This window comes from Hyla sarda, chromosome 1 (genome assembly GCF_029499605.1).
Source record: "Hyla sarda isolate aHylSar1 chromosome 1, aHylSar1.hap1, whole genome shotgun sequence".
NCBI lineage: Eukaryota > Metazoa > Chordata > Amphibia > Anura > Hylidae > Hyla > Hyla sarda.
The window spans coordinates 41,051,743-41,067,886 of NC_079189.1; the positions used below are offsets into that span (position 1 = coordinate 41,051,743).

The 16,144-nt window shown below is 47.3% G+C and overlaps 1 long non-coding RNA gene across 1 annotated transcript; it reads right to left on the bottom strand.

The window, feature by feature from the left end:
- Positions 1–4,372: 4,372 nt before the first annotated feature.
- Positions 4,373–5,497, bottom strand: LOC130345261 (uncharacterized). Its single transcript, XR_008884046.1, has 3 exons — positions 5,473–5,497; positions 4,726–4,932; positions 4,373–4,637 (listed from the first exon to the last, which is right to left on the bottom strand). It is a non-coding gene; the product is annotated as an uncharacterized LOC130345261 (long non-coding RNA).
- Positions 5,498–16,144: the final 10,647 nt, after the last annotated feature.

A 16,144-nucleotide genomic window follows, 5' to 3' on the forward strand; every position in this document is an offset into this window, starting at 1 on the left:
CTGTGCGTGCGCGGCGACCCAAGTCGCCGTACATGGCGCAACACTAGATATAACTTCCTGTTGTTGTCTATGGGCGTGTTCAGAGCACGTCCACTAGACAACTTCCGCTTACATGGGCGTAATCAGAGCGCGTTCGTTAGCATGGCAACGCGTCACTAGTCCTCAGCGCATGCGCAACGGACACCAACCCCCGAGACTAAGTCCCGACAGAAGGCATCCGTCGCGCAGGCGCAGAAGGTCCAGTATATCACATGTATGAACAGATATGGGAAATAAATAGCCTTAATAGAATAACAGAATCCATCACAGAAAATAACACAAAAGAAAAAATAACTAAAATAGAAAAAATAGTGTATAAAACTAAACCAATAAAAATAAAATAAAAAATAATAAATAAAAAATGAAAAAATGATAAATAGCATAGGCTATTAATTTCCCATATCTGTTCATACGTGTGATATACTGGACCTTCTGCGCCTTCGCGACGGATGCCTTCTGTCAGGACTTAGTCTCGGGGGTTGGTGTCCGTTGGGCATGCGCTGAGGACTAGTGACGCGTTGCCATGCTAACGAACGCGCTCTGATTACGCCCATGTAAGCGGAAGTTGTCTAGTGGACGTGCTCTGAACACGCCCATAGACAACAACAGGAAGTTATATCTAGTGTTGCGCCATGTACGGCGACTTGGGTCGCCGCGCACGCGCAGTTACTTTGTTTACAAGCCAGAGTTCGTCCGGGTGAGTGAGCTTCACCTAGCAACTGCTTTGTTTTTAATTTGCACACAGGTGTCTGATTTATACAATTGGACACCTATTAAGGTATTGGTGCACATAGCACAGTATTAATGTACACTTTTGAAATAATGATTGATTGATTTGCATATTCTCACTATCTTGGTATGATGTATTTGATTATATTTTTTATGAGTGATTCTTTTTTACACTGTATTTGATGTTATGCATTTATTGACACTTATCTTGGTACTTGATTAGTACCCCTATAAATTGTGTGTTGTGCACATTGTATACTGAGCTAGAAAAAGACCAGGGAGCTGGTTGAAACAATGTTCTGGACACCCTCACTGTGATGGACTAAAACTTGTTTGAATTTTACTACTTAGTGTGCTGCGGATATTTCCAATTTCTAGGTAGTTAGGCAGCCATGTATGAAGGCCAGGTACATAGTTAGATAGCCCGGTATGTAGGTAAGTAGTTAGGCATCCAGGTATAAAGTTAGGTACCCCCCCATATAAGTATAGGCAGTTACACCCCCCCCCCCGTTCCCTATAGGCAGAGTCACCCCCTCTCTTCCCCATAGGTATAGGCAGTTACCCTCCTCCCTCTATTCCCCATAGGTATAGGCAGTTACCCCCCTCCCTCTCTTCCCCATAGGTATAGGCAGTTACGCCTCTCCCTCTCTTCCCCATAGGTACAGGCAGTTACCCCCCCTCTCTCTTCCCTATAGGTATAGGCAGTTACCCCCCCCACTTCTTCCCCATAGGTATAGGCAGTTACCCCCCCCACTTCTTCCCCATAGGTATAGGCAGTTACCCCCCCCCCTCTCTTCCCCATAGGTATAGGCAGTTACCCCCCCCCCTCTTCCCCATAGGTATAGGCAGTTACCCCCCCCTTCCCCATAGGTATAGGCAGTTACCCCCCCCCTCTTCCCCATAGGTATAGGCAGTTACCCCCCCCCCCCTCCTCTTCCCCATAGGTACGGGCAGTAACCCCCCCTCTCTCTTCCCTATAGGTATAGGCAGTTACCCCGCCCCCCCACTTCTTCCCCATAGGTATAGGCAGTTAACCCCCCCACTTCTTCCCCATAGGTATAGGCAGTCACCCCCCTCTCTCTTCCCCATAGGTATAGGCAGTTACCCCCCCCCCTCTTCCCCATACGTATAGGCAGTTACCCCCCTCTTCCCCATAGGTATAGGCAGTTACCCCCCCCTCTCTCTTCCTTATAGGTATAGGCAGTTACCCCGCCCCCCCGTAGGTATAGGCAGTTACCCCCCTCTCTTCCCCATAGGTATAGGCAGTTACCCCCCCCCCCCTTTTCCCCATAGGTATAGGCAGTTACCTCCCCTCTTCCCCATAGGTATAGGCAGTTACCCCCCCTCTTCCCTATAGGTATAGGCAATTACCCCCCCTCCTCCCCATAGGTATAGGCAGTTACCCCCCCCTCTCTCTTCCCTATAGGTATAGGCAGTTACCCCCCCCCCCCCCTCTTCCCCATAGGTACAGGCAGTTACCACCACCCCTCTTCCCCATAGGTAAAGGCAGTTACCCCCCCCCCCTCTTCCCTATAGGTATAGGCAATTACCCCCCCCCCTCCTCCCCATAGGTATAGGCAGTTACCCCCCCCTCTCTCTTCCCTATAGGTATAGGCAGTTACCTCCCTCTCTCTTCCCTATAGGTATAGGCAGTTACCCCCCCTCTTCCCCATAGGTAATGGCAGTTACCCCCCCCCTCTCTTCCCCATAGGTATAGGCAGTTACCCCCCCCCCCTTCTTCCCCATAGGTATAGGCAGTTACCCCCCCCCCCCTCTCTCTCTTCCCTATAGGTATAGGCAGTTACCCCCCTCTCTCTCTTCCCTATAGGTATAGGTGGTTACCCCCCCCTCTTCCCCATAGGTATAGGCAGTTACCCCCCCCCTCTTCCCCATAGGTACAGGCAGTTACCACCACCCCTCTTCCCCATAGGTATAGGCAGTTACCCCCCCCCCCTCTTCCCCATAGGTATAGGCAGTTAACCGACCCCACCTCTTCCCCATAGGTATAGGCAGTTACCCCCCCCCCCTTCTTCCCCATAGGTATAGGCAGTTACCCCCCCCCTCTTCCCCATAGGTATAGGCAGTTACCCCCCCCCCCTCTTCCCCATAGGTATAGGCAGTTACCCCCCCTCTTCCCCATAGGTATAGGCAGTTACCCCCCCTCTTCCCCATAGGTATAGGCAGTTACCCCCCCTCTCTCTTCCCTATAGGTATAGGCAGTTACCCCCCCTCTCTCTTCCCTATAGGTATAGGCAGTTACCCCCCCCTCTCTCTTCCCTATAGGTATAGGCAGTTACCCCCCCTCTCTCTTCCCTATAGGTATAGGCAGATCCCCCCCCCTTTTCCCCATAGGTATAGGCAGTTACCCCCCTCTCTCTTCCCTATAGGTATAGGCAGTTACTCCCCCCTCTCTCTCTTCCCTATAGGTATAGGCAGTTACCCCCTCCATAGGTATAGGCAGTTACCCCCCCCCTCTCTCTTCCCTATAGGTATAGGCAGATCCCCCCCCCCCTTTTCCCCATAGGTATAGGCAGTTACCCCCCTCTCTCTTCCCTATAGGTATAGGCAGTTACTCCCCCCTCTCTCTCTTCCCTATAGGTATAGGCAGTTACCCCCTCCATAGGTATAGGCAGTTACCCCCCCCCCCCCCCTCTTCCCCATAGGTATAGGCAGTTACCCCCCCCTCTTCCCCATAGGTATAGGCAGTTACCCCCCCCCTCTTCCCCATAGGTATAGGCAGTTACCCCCCCCCCCCTCTCTTCCCCATAGGAATAGGCAGTTACCTTCCCCATTGGTATAGGCAGTTACCCCCCCCTCTTCCCCATAGGTATAGGCAGTTACCCCCCCCCCCCTCTTCCCCATAGGTATAGGCAGTTACCCCCCCCCCCCTCTTCCCCATAGGAATGGGCAGTTACCTTCCCCATAGGTATAGGCAGTTACCCCCCCCTCTCTTCACCATAGGTATAGGCAGTTACCCCCCCTCTCTTCACCATACGTATAGGCAGTTACACCCCCCCCCCCTCTCTCTTCCCCATATGTATAGAAAGTTTTAGACTGGGACTGGGAGACAGGGACAGCCTCAGAGTCAGACAGGGTGCTGTGCTGAGCGGCATGGTGCGGGCGTAGTAGCAGCGGCGGGCAGCGGGCGGCGAGTGGGGGGGGTGAAGCCATTATCGGTCCCCCAGCCTTAATTCTTGGGGGGGATCCATCACCCCCATCCCCCCGGTTCCTACGCCCCTGGTATGACCCATAGTAAGTTCCCGTTCATCAGAAAAAGGCTTATGCACGGAACTTGGTGGGTGTGCTACGGTTGCCTCAGCAACTATACCAACCAGCATCAGCCGCCTCTCTCTGCACCGCACTGTGCAGATTGTGCAGGAGAGCAACATTTGACACTTTAAAAAAAACTCATGTCATCCATATTTTTTTAACACTATTTTTCAAACACAGAAATAAAATTAAATGAGTTGAACAAGTCAAAGAACAGTTTAGAAAAGGGAAACTTTATTTATTATTTATTAAAATGTTTGTGTAGGGATTTTTTGTAACCTCCCATCACTCACAAAGAGCGTACAGTAACTAACTCAGGACAGGAAAAACCTCCAGAGGGGAGGAAACCTGTAGGGTATCCATGGCTACTGTATTGCCCTTCCTCTGGGCATACTAAAGGAGGTTACCTCTAGAATTTGGGCAAATGTGTCTGTGTATGTGCGTGATTTGAGGGGCTGTGCCTTCATCCAACTTCTTGCTGTAGGTCCGGAAATCTAGGCCTCATCCAACGTCTTGCTGTAAGTCCGGAAATCTAGGCCATCATCCAACTTCTTGCAGTAAGTCCGGAAATGCTACTCCACATGCTGGAAATAGTGCATCTAAGATAGGAAAACAAAAGATAGATTATTTACAAGGTTATTATAGAAATGCACATGGTACTGCACTAAACACTAATGTGGCACTTACCAGTCACAGTCATGTTTTTGACTTCACATTCCCGCGTCCCTACAGTGTCCAGCACCGGCCCCTCACTGGTGAAGAATGAGCAGGAGCAGTGTTATATCTGCTCAGTGCTGCTCTCTGGTGGACAATGGTTATGACATCACATGTGTGACACGCTGTTACCTCCTGGGAGTTCTATTTGAGCAGTGCTGCTCTCTGATTGGCTGAAACCTAAAAAAAGCTTTTTTACATATTCTGCATGACTGTTATCTAAGGGATTTTTTTTTTTTTTTGCATTTTTTACAAAATGGCGCTACTCCCTATGGGTGCGTTATATTTGTTTCTCCTATCCAGACGCTTAATATTTGTAACATCATTTTGTGGCCCCAACAGCCTGGGCGTCCATTGAGTGACGTCCCTGCAGCATAGGATGTCACTCGTCAGACGTCCCGGCAGCCATTGATTTAAAGTGGTCGTGGCTCCTGCTGCCAGTTCAAGATCAGACACCATTGCCCTAGATTGACATACTGCATCAGTTATCCCTTGTGGCTGTCCACTTGTAGCAAAACTACAAATCCCAGCATGCCCTGACATGGGGGGTGACTGCCAAAGATAAAGCAATGTGTGATTTGAAAATTGCCACATATAAACTGTGTTTAATCCCAGCCTAAGCCTTGTAACAGTCACAATTTTTGAAAAACACCACAAAAACTGCCCCACCTCATTCATTTTCTACCAAAATGACATCTTTGTGGCATTTTTGACAAAAACACTGGGGGAGATTTATCAAAACCTGTGAAGAGGAAAACCAGTTGACCAGTTGCCCATAGCAACCAATCAGCTTGCTTCTTTCATTTTTAAAAAGGCCTCTGAAAAGTGAAAGAAGCGATCTGATTGGTTGCTATGGGCAACTGGTCAACTTCCTCTGCACAGGATTTCATACATCTCCCCCTATGTGTAGGATTATTATTATCATTATTATTATTATTATTGGCATTTTTTTTCTCCCTGGCTTTTCTCTTTACAAGTAATGTGATTCTTTCATCTTGTGACTCAAGGGATTCTATTGAAAAATTGGGAAGAAAAATGCCAAAACTTCATAAGGGTACGCTCACACGGACGTATATTTTGGCGGGTTTCCCGCTGCGTATTTGAAAGTGGGCGGGCTCTTCTCGGCTGTCCGCAGCAGATTTTCCGTGGCAGAATTTACGCTGCGGAAAATCCACCGCAGTCCCTACTGACTTCATTGGGGCTTGCGGTTGATTTTCCGCAGCGTAAATTCCGCCGTGGAAAATCTGCTGCGGACAGCCGAGAAGAGCCCGTCCCTTTCAAATACGCGGCGGGAAACCAGCAAAAAAATCCGCCTGTGTGAACGTACCCTTAACCCCTTAAGGACACAGGGTTTTTCCGTTCTTGCACTTTCGTTTTTTCCTCCTTACCTTTTAAAAATCATAACCCTTTCAATTTTCCACCTAAAAATCCATATTATGGCTTATTTTTTGCGTCGCCAATACTACTTTGCAGTGACATTAGTCATTTTACCCAAAAATGCACGGAGAAACAGAAAAAAAAATCATTGTGCGACAAAATCGAAAAAAAAAATGCCATTTTGTAACTTTTGGGGGCTTCCGTTTCTACGCAGTGCATATTTCGGTAAAAATTACACCTTATTATTATTCTGTAGGTCCATACGGTTAAAATGATACCCTACTTGATCATTTCCAACAACGCAGAGCTGGTTGGTAATGTAACTGTGCGGGAAAACCTTGGTAATAGCGACCACAATATAGTTACTTTTGACTTAAAATGTAGAAAACAAAGACAGACGGGGAAGGCAAAAACATATAACTTTAAAAAGGCAAACTTCCCTGGGCTGAGGGCTGCACTACAGGACATAGACTGGGGGGAGGTGTTCTCAAATGCTGATGCAGAAGGTAAATGGGACATCTTTAAATCAACTCTAAATAACTATACAGCTAAATATATACCAAAGGGGAACAAATATAAACGATTAAAACTAAATCCTACATGGCTGACAAATTATGTTAAAAGAGCAATAAACAACAAAAAAATAGCCTTCAAAAAATACAAATCTGATGGGTCAGCTATAACATTTAAACAGTACAAGGAGCTTAATAAAATCTGTAAAAATGTAATAAAAACAGCAAAAATTCAAAATGAGAGACAGGTGGCCGAAGAAAGCAAAACTAATCCTAAATATTTTTTTAGATATATAAATACAAAAAAACCAAGGACAGAGCATGTAGGACCCCTTAATAATGATAATGAGGAGGTTGTCACGGGCGATCAAGAGAAGGCGGAGCTACTGAATGGGTTCTTTAGTTCTGTATACACTATGGAAGAAGGAGCTGACATTGGTCAGGTCAGTGCTGGTAACACATTATATAATGTATTGAACTGGCTTAATGTAGAGATGGTACAAGGTAAGTTAAGTAAAGTAAATGTAAGCAAATCTCCAGGGCCGGATGGACTACACCCAAGAGTTCTTAGAGAGGTAAGTTCAGTAATATCTGTACCCTTGTTCATGATATTTAGAGATTCTCTGGTGTCTGGTATTGTGCCAAGGGACTGGCGCAAGGCTAATGTGGTACCAATCTTCAAGAAGGGCTCTAGGTCTTCGCCAGGCAATTATAGACCGGTAAGTCTAACGTGCATTGTGGGTAAATTGTTTGAAGGACTTATAAGGGATTACATACAGGAATACATAGGAGATAATAGTATTATAAGTGATAGCCAGCATGGGTTTACTAAGGATAGAAGTTGTCAAACCAATCTAATTTGCTTTTATGAAGAGGTGAGTAGAAGCCTTGACAGAGGAATGGCTGTGGATATAGTATTTCTGGATTTTGCCAAAGCGTTTGATACTGTCCCTCACAGACATCTGACAGGTAAGTTAAGGTCCTTGGGCTTGGAAACTTTAGTTTGTAACTGGATTGAACACTGGCTCATGGATCGTACCCAGAGAGTGGTGGTCAATGATTCGTACTCTGATTGGTCCCCGGTTATTAGTGGTGTACCCCAAGGTTCAGTACTGGGCCCGCTGCTGTTTAATTTATTTATCAATGATATAGAGGATGGTATTAACAGCTCTGTTTCTATCTTTGCAGATGACACCAAGCTTTGTAGCACAGTACAGTCTATAGAGGATGTGTATAGGTTACAAGATGACTTGGATAGACTAAGTGTCTGGGCATCCACTTGGCAAATGAGGTTCAATGTGGATAAATGTAAAGTTATGCATCTGGGTACTAATAACCTGCATGCGTCGTATGTCTTAGGGGGGATTAAACTGGCAGAGTCACTGGTAGAGAAGGATCTGGGTGTACTTGTAGATCACAGACTACAAAATAGCATGCAATGTCAGGCTGCTGCTTCCAAAGCCGGCAGGATATTGTCATGTATAAAAAGAGGCATGGACTCGAGGGGCAGGGACATAATACTCCCCCTTTATAAAGCATTGGTACGGCCTCACCTGGAATATGCTGTTCAGTTTTGGTCGCCTGTTCATAAAAAGGGACACTGCGGAGTTGGAAAGGGTGCAGAGACGCGCGACTAAACTAATATGGGGCATGGAACATCTTAGCTATGAGGAGCGATTAAAGGAGTTACAATTGTTTAGTCTTGAGAAGAGACGTTTAAGGGGGATATGATAAACGTATATAAGTATATAAATGACCCATACAAAAAATATGGAGAAAAACTGTTCCAGGTTAAACCCCCCCAAAGGACGAGGGGGCACTCCCTCCGTCTGGAGAAGAAAAGGTTTAGTCTAAAGGGGCGGCACGCCTTCTTTACCGTGAGGACTGTGAATTTATGGAACGGTCTACCTCAGGAACTGGTCACAGCAGGAACAATTAACAGCTTTAAAGCAGGGTTAGATACATTCCTGGAACAAAATAACATTAATGCTTATGCAGAATTATAAAACTACATCCCTTTCCCTTATCCCCTTACATCCTTCCCTTCAATCCCCTGGTTGGACTTGATGGACGTATGTCTTTTTTCAACCATACTAACTATGTAACTATGTAACTACTTATATAGGTTTGATTTTGTGGCACTTCTGGAAAAAATCATAACTACATGCAGGAAAATTTATACGTTTAAAAATGTCATCTTCTGACCCCTATAACTTTTTTATTTTTCCACGTACTGGGCGGTATGAGGACTCATTTTTTGCGCCGTGATCTGAAGTTTTTATCGGTATGATTTTTGTTTTGATCGGACTTTTTGATCACTTTTTATTAATTTTTTAATGTTTTAAAAAGTGACCAAAATACGCTTTTTTGGACTTTGGAATGTTTTTTGCGCGTACGGCATTGACCGTACGGCTTAATTAATTATATATTTTTATAGTTCGGACATTTACGCACGCGGCGATACCACATATGTTTATTTATTTTATTTTTTTACACTGTTTTATTTTTTTTTATGGGAAAAGGGGGGTGATTCAAACTTTTATTAGGGAAGGGGTTAAATGACCTTTATTAACACTTTTTTTTGCAGTGTTATAGGTCCCATAGGGACCTATAACACTGCACACACTGATCTCTCATCCTGATCACAGGCGTGTATTAACACGCCTGTGATCAGCATTATCGGCGCTTGACTGCTCCTGTCTGGATCTCAGGCACGGAGCAGTCATTCGTCGATCGGACACCGAGGAGGCAGGTAAGAGCCCTCCCGGTGTCCGATCAGCTGTTTGGGACGCCGCGATTTCACCGCGGCGGTCCCGAACAGCCTGACTGAGCAGCCGGGATACTTTCAGTTTCACTTTAGAAGCGGCGGTCAGCTTTGACTGCCGCTTCTAAAGGGTTAATACCGCACATCGCCGCGATCGGCGATGTGTGGTATTAGCCGCGGGTCCCGGACGTTGATTAGCGCCGGGACCGACGTGATATGATGTTTTTTAACCCCTTAACGACGCAGGACGTATATTTACGTCCTGCGCCGGCTCCCGCGATATGAAGCGGGATCGCGCCGCGATCCCGCTTCATATCGCGGGAGCCGGCGCAGGACGTAAATATACGTCCTGCGTCGTTAAGGGGTTAAATACAAAAAATTTGATAGCCAAAAACGCAATAAAAAGATAAAGAAAACACAATTAGTGTCTGGTGTTTCATATTACCCTATTGATTCCAACATAACATGTGCCCGCAGCGAGCATGGTGTGTTTTTCTTTTTTTTCTTTTTACAAATGCGCCAAGTGTTATCCCAGCCTGAGGCTAGGATTCCACTTATATTTTTTTTCTGGCAGTTTTTGAGCCAAAGTCAGAAGTGGATCCATGAGGGAGGAGAAATGTAAGTCCTTCCTTTATATGTCTTATTCCTTTTGAATAAACTTCTGGCTTTGGCTCAAAAACTGCAAGAAAAAAAAAAAAAAAAAAAAACAAGTGTAACCCCAGCCTAAATGATTGTTTTCACAATAGGTTGGACCAGGCTGCAGGTTGTGCTATATATCTGTATAGTGTCGGCATACAGCGCGTTCCGCATTTATGTGGCAGCTTTCTGATGGTATATATGGCTTTCTGCGCTGGCGAATGGGTGTGGTTTACTAGGTGCACAGTTTACACACTGATTTATGATATGCAACTTGTGCAAAAGTCACAGAGTTTTGCACACCAAACACTCTGGCCAAGACTAGGCTGATTGAGATGGCACAGGGTGGGGAATTAGAGGGGGACTGCGGATTGGAATGGTACAGGGTGATCAAAATGGGGGGGGGGAGTGGTTGAAATGGCACTGGGACCCTGTCTGTGGCCGCTGCCACCAGGGCTGGTGCAAGGATTTTTGCCACCGTAGGCAAAACCTCATTTTGCCGCCCCTTTGTCCCGTCTTTTGGTCTCACCCCTTCTTTGCACTGTCCAACTTTTAATAATTCTTAGGTTATGTTCACACATCAGGATTTCCGCACGGAAATTCTGCGGCAATATTCCACACGGTAATTAAGCTGCAGCAGAGTCCCCTTAATTTCAATGGGATTCTGACACACTGTGCGCACAGTAGAATTTCAACACAGGAAATATCTGGCACAGAAAATAAAATTCTGGCATCCACAGAAAGAATAGACATGTCTGTGTATTCTGCTCAGAAATGCATTGCCGGCTATGAGACAGCAAATTTCCGAGCGGTCCTAGCGCCAGGATGTTTTGACACTGCTCCACTATCTACAGAATATCCTCATGTAAATTTTCTGTGTGAACATAGTGTGATAGCCTGGGGGAGTAGGGTATATGGGGTGTAGCTGTGCAGTGACTAAAGGGTGTCTGGTTAACCCTTGCTATTCATGATGCCAGGGTGAGGACTCCTCCGTAATGCTTGTCGTACCGCCACCCTTCCCAAGAGCGATAGGGAGGTATTGAATAGTTGAATGTCCACAACCGGAGAGCTTGCTGAAAACAGTTGTAACTTTTACTACTGAAGATTTTATGCAAACTTCACAACAGGAAAAGTCTCTACATATGCAAGTTCTCTTGGAGATTGAGAAAGGTTGGGACCTTAAGCAATTTTGAGTCTTTAGATTGATATGCGCTGTTCCACTGGATTCAGGGGATTTAGTAGGGTCCAGATTTAGTAGGGTCTAGTAGTAACACTAGCTTTAGCGGGGATTAGTTTAGAACTCACGGTTTAGTTCAGCTGAGGCCAGTAGGTTTTCAGGCCTAGCGTGTTGCGCAGATCCGTCCTGCTAGTCCGGCATCCACGAGAGTAGCAACCCAAGAGAGCGATAATTGGCTACAGCTCCCTTATATGGGCAGTGGCTGGACTAGAGCTAATTGGTCCAATACTGATGTCAATCACCTTCACACAGGATTATGGGTAGCAGGTGACCCAAGGACCTCCAAAGGTCCTCTAACATACCATAGAGGATTTAACCCAGTCACATGACCGAAGGTCTGCGACGCTAACAAGGTAAGTATACTATACATTATATTAAATATACATTATTATTATTAAATATGTACACGTAAAACATCCCAGATTTAGAGTAGAGGAGAGGCAACTAGGGGCTGTCCCACCTGGGGGACCCTACCTGAGCGCAGTTACTCAAACTTTGGGCACCACCATACAAGGTACCGTATGCAATACGGTACCGGGACACCAGAAACCCCCTTACTTAAAATAATTCGGCCTCGACGTCTGTCCCCTAAGACAGAGGGATGAAGTGTAGGTTGGTTTATAACAGTCCTGGACATAACTTCTTGAATGACCATCAATCAGGCTGTCTATCTCTACAAAGCTACTTAACTTTTTTGAGGTACATACATAAGCATGGGTAATCTCATGAACAGGATTATTTGGTTCATGAATTTAGTAACAGGATGATATTATTTACATGAGATACATCCTACTTAACAGTTCTAAATCTCACTAGACATAGAGATTAACCCCTCGAACCGGGACTCTCCCATTTCTCAAAGTCACAAGGCTTCTAGCTGCACGTACCAAAGGGTAGTCCTCCAGTTGCATGGGTTCTAGGAGTGCCTGATAATCTTGGTTCTTCACCCCGGGTCGGGCACGACATCAGATAATAGTCTCCGTCTGCGGCTGCAGGGTAACAGCTCCTATGTCTTGAATTCTCACCCGGCAGATCTCCCCTCGAATATTGACGAACTTCTGTTCAGCTTGGAGTGCTCTGAGGTGGTGTTGCGCGGCTCGCCGGCCAGAGGGTGACATGTAGGGAAGAGAGGCACGCAATGAGTTAACTATGTCATCAAATCAGTGTCTCATGATGTTCATTCCTAAAATAAACTCAGCAGCATGTTCATCACTAACACTAGTAACAATAACACCTTGTACCCTGAGGACATGATTCCCTACTTGTACTGTGGGCTCCCAGTAGCCATGCTTCGGTAATGGTTTCCCATTCCCATTCCCAAAGTCTACATCATTAGGCTCGCATAACATCTCAGGACCCCAATATTTGTAAAACACCCCTTGAGGAATAGTGGACACTTGGGACCCAGTGTCGATCAAGGTCTGCAATTTAACCCCTTCTACCACAATTTGTACATAGGGGCAGGGGGCTATTTTGGTGCTGATTGATTCTGGACCTTCAGTGGTTACTCCCGGGGTGCGGTTCTTGATCCCAGGCGATGCCCGTTTAAAGCCCAACATTGGCTCTTCCAGTGTCCAGTCTTATTACAATGACTACAAACAGGTCGTGGAGTCCCAGGTGGCCTTACAGGAGGGGTACTATGTGGCCTGACAGGGCGAGGGCAGGCTCTTTGGATGAAGGTGAGTTAGCCCTGCCCACCATCGCTTTAACAGCTTTAGATAACTGATCAATGTCCTGCCATACACTTTGTAAGTCGTTAGCCCAGGGACTAGAGGGAGTCGAGGCAGTTGCAGGCTGAGGCGTGGTTACGGCCGGGGCTCCCAATGATTCAGCAGAGGGGGGCCTAACTTCTTCCGCGTTGGGCCCTGACTCAAGGACTTTGATGGTTAAGCTCTTGAAGGCAGGGAAAGCCATGTCAGGATTCTGTGCTGCCAGCATCCTGAGTTGGTCCTCATCCCACTTATTCTGTGCCCCATCTATGAACCTGTCCATCAACACCCTGTTGCCCTGATCGGGTGTAATACCATCTAGCTTTTGTACTGCTTCTAAAGCTGTAGAGCTGCAGCATAGGCCCGAAGAGTCTCAACTGGCTTCTGACGTCGCTCATACAGTCTCAGACCTACCTCAGAGGGGGAGTGAGACCCAAACACTTGATAAAGCCCCTCAAAGATTTTCCCTACTGTAGCCTTGTCGGCCAGTGGCCATGTGTGTACCTCCTCTAATGCAGGCCCCTGCAGCTGTCCAGTAAGTAACTGCACCTGTAGATGAGGGGAGAAAGCATAAATAGCGAAGAGGCTGGATATCTTCTCCTTGAAGTCCCTCAGTGTAAACGGATCACCGTTGTAGTGTGGGAGGACAGGATTTCCCAGGAAGACAGGTGCGGCAGCAGGTGTCCCTGGAGGTCAGTGCAGCACCTGGAGATGAATCGGGTTGAACTTGTCCTGCCGACTGTGCTGGTTCTGCTGATGAAACCACCGGAGCACCACCATCTTGCTGAATAGGGGGTGCTGGTGGCGCAGACGCTGGAGCAGGTACTAGAGCAGGTCCTGGAAGCGGTGTTGCTGCGGCTGGATCCGACATTTCGGCAAACGGAATTGTCCCTTTAAATGAAGCTCCGGAACGTCGCTCCCTTTACGAGAAATAGCTGTTCTTTAATCTGGAATTTGAGTGCAAAGATCTCGAACTTGAGAGTTCTGATCTGGAAATTGAGTGCGTAGATCTCGAACTTGAGAGCACTGGTCTGGAAATTGAGTGCATTGAGCTGGAACTTGAGTGCGACGATCGTGAGTTGAGTAGAACTCAGCCAAGATCTTAACTTAGCGACCTGACACTTCAGGGTTTTACACCGTGCTGGCTCTTTAAAGTTTTCGGTCCTCCGCAACACTCTGCGTTTCTTCATTGTTCTAACTATGCTTTTCTGTAGGTCTTCTGTTTGAGGCTCCGTGAAGATGGCTGCTGCGGCTCCAGAGACCTCGGTAGGCGGAGTTTCAGAATCGCGCGCGCGGGAAGGACTAGCGCTGCCTTTAACCCCTTGCGCTGCAAATTGCGGCTCCGCAGTACTTTTCGCCTCCCCCCTTACTTTTCGTGCGTACTTTTTGCACATAGCTCCAGAAACACAGTCCCGTAGCTTTGAAGGAGATTCACAGTACATAAGTAAAGTCCTTTACATAGGGGGGGAGTACACTTTGATTGGTGGCAACAGCTGTAGGCACACACCCATATCCTGTTCATAGGATGCCAAAAAGCTATGTGATAGTCTGGGGGAGTAGGGTATATGGGGTGTAGCTGTGCGGTGACTAAAGGGTGTCTGGTTAACCCTTGCTATTCGTGACGCCAGGGTGGGGGCTCCTCTGTAATGCTTGTTCTACCGCCACCCTTCCCAAGAGCGATAGGGAGGTATTGAATAATTGACCACAACCGGAGAGCTTGCTGAAAACAGTTGTAACTTTTACTGAAGATTTTACTTTATGCAAACTTCACAACAGGAACAGTCTCTACAAATGCAGGTTCTCTTGGAGATTGACAAAGTTGGGACCATAAGCAATTTTGAGTATTTAGATTGATATGTGCTGTTCTACTGGATTTAGGGGATTTAGTCGTGGTTCCGTAGTCACACTAGCTTTAGCAGGGATTAGTTTAGAACTCACGGTTTAGTTCAGCTGAGGCCGGTAGGTTTTCAGGCCTAGCGTGTCTTTCAAAGTTGCGCAGATCTGTCCTGCTAGTCCGGCATCCACGAGAGCAGCAGCCCAAGAGAGCGATAATTGGCTACAATTCCATTATATGGGCAGGGGCTGGACTAGAGCTAATTGGTCCAATACTGATGTCAATCACCTTCACACAGGATTATGGGTAGCAGGTGACCCAAGGACCTCCAAAGGTCCTCTAACATACCATAGAGGATTTAACCCAGTCACATGACCGAAGGTCCTGCGACATTAACAAGGTATGTTATATACTATACATTATATTAAATAATAAAGTTTTTTACCCAGATATCCTTGGTAAAATGAGGGTGCGTGTGTGTGCATGTGTATACCCCGATACACTGTTTCTGACCCCGCAGAAGCCCCCAGGAAAGGCATTGGGAGAGAGGCCTTCGCTGCCCACTTCTCTCCCTTTGCCTTTCCTGGGGTCTAGAGCCCTGCTGCTGCCGGTTCTCTCTCCTTGGCTATCGGCGCCACTTATCTCCCCCTGGCTATCGGCACCACTGCCCCCATTGCCGGCACCGCTGCCCCATTGCCTCCCCCATCCCCGGTTTTCTAATTACCTGTTACCGGGGTCGGTTCCACGCTGCTTCTGGCTCCGGAGTGGCTTCTCCTGTGTCTTTGCTATGCGCTGCGAAGCGCAATGACGAGTGACGTCTTCACGCGACATTGCTCATCATTGCGTAGCGCAGCGCATAGCATCGACGCAGGAGACGCCACACCGGAGCCAGAAGCAACGCGGACCCGACCCGAGCAACAGGTAATTATAAAACCGGGGATGGGGGAGGCAATGGGGCAGCGCCACACTGGCAATGGGGGCAGCGGTGTCGGCAATGGGGCAGCGGCGCCGATAGCCAGGGGGGAGAGAAGCGGCGCCCGATAGCCAGGGGGGAGAGAAGCGGCGCCGATAGCCAGGGGGAGAGAAGCGGCGACAGCAGGGCTCTGGACCCCAGGAAAGGCAGGGGGAGAGAAGCGGGCAGCGACGGCCTCTCTCCCCCTGCCTTTCCTGGGGGGCTTCTGCGGGGTCAGAAAAACCGGGCAGCGGCGCCGGCAGTCTCTGGACCCCAGGACAAGCAGGGACAGATAAATACGGTATATTATTGTTAAATATGTACACGTAAAACATCACAGAATTAGGGTAGAGGAGAGGTGACTAGGGACT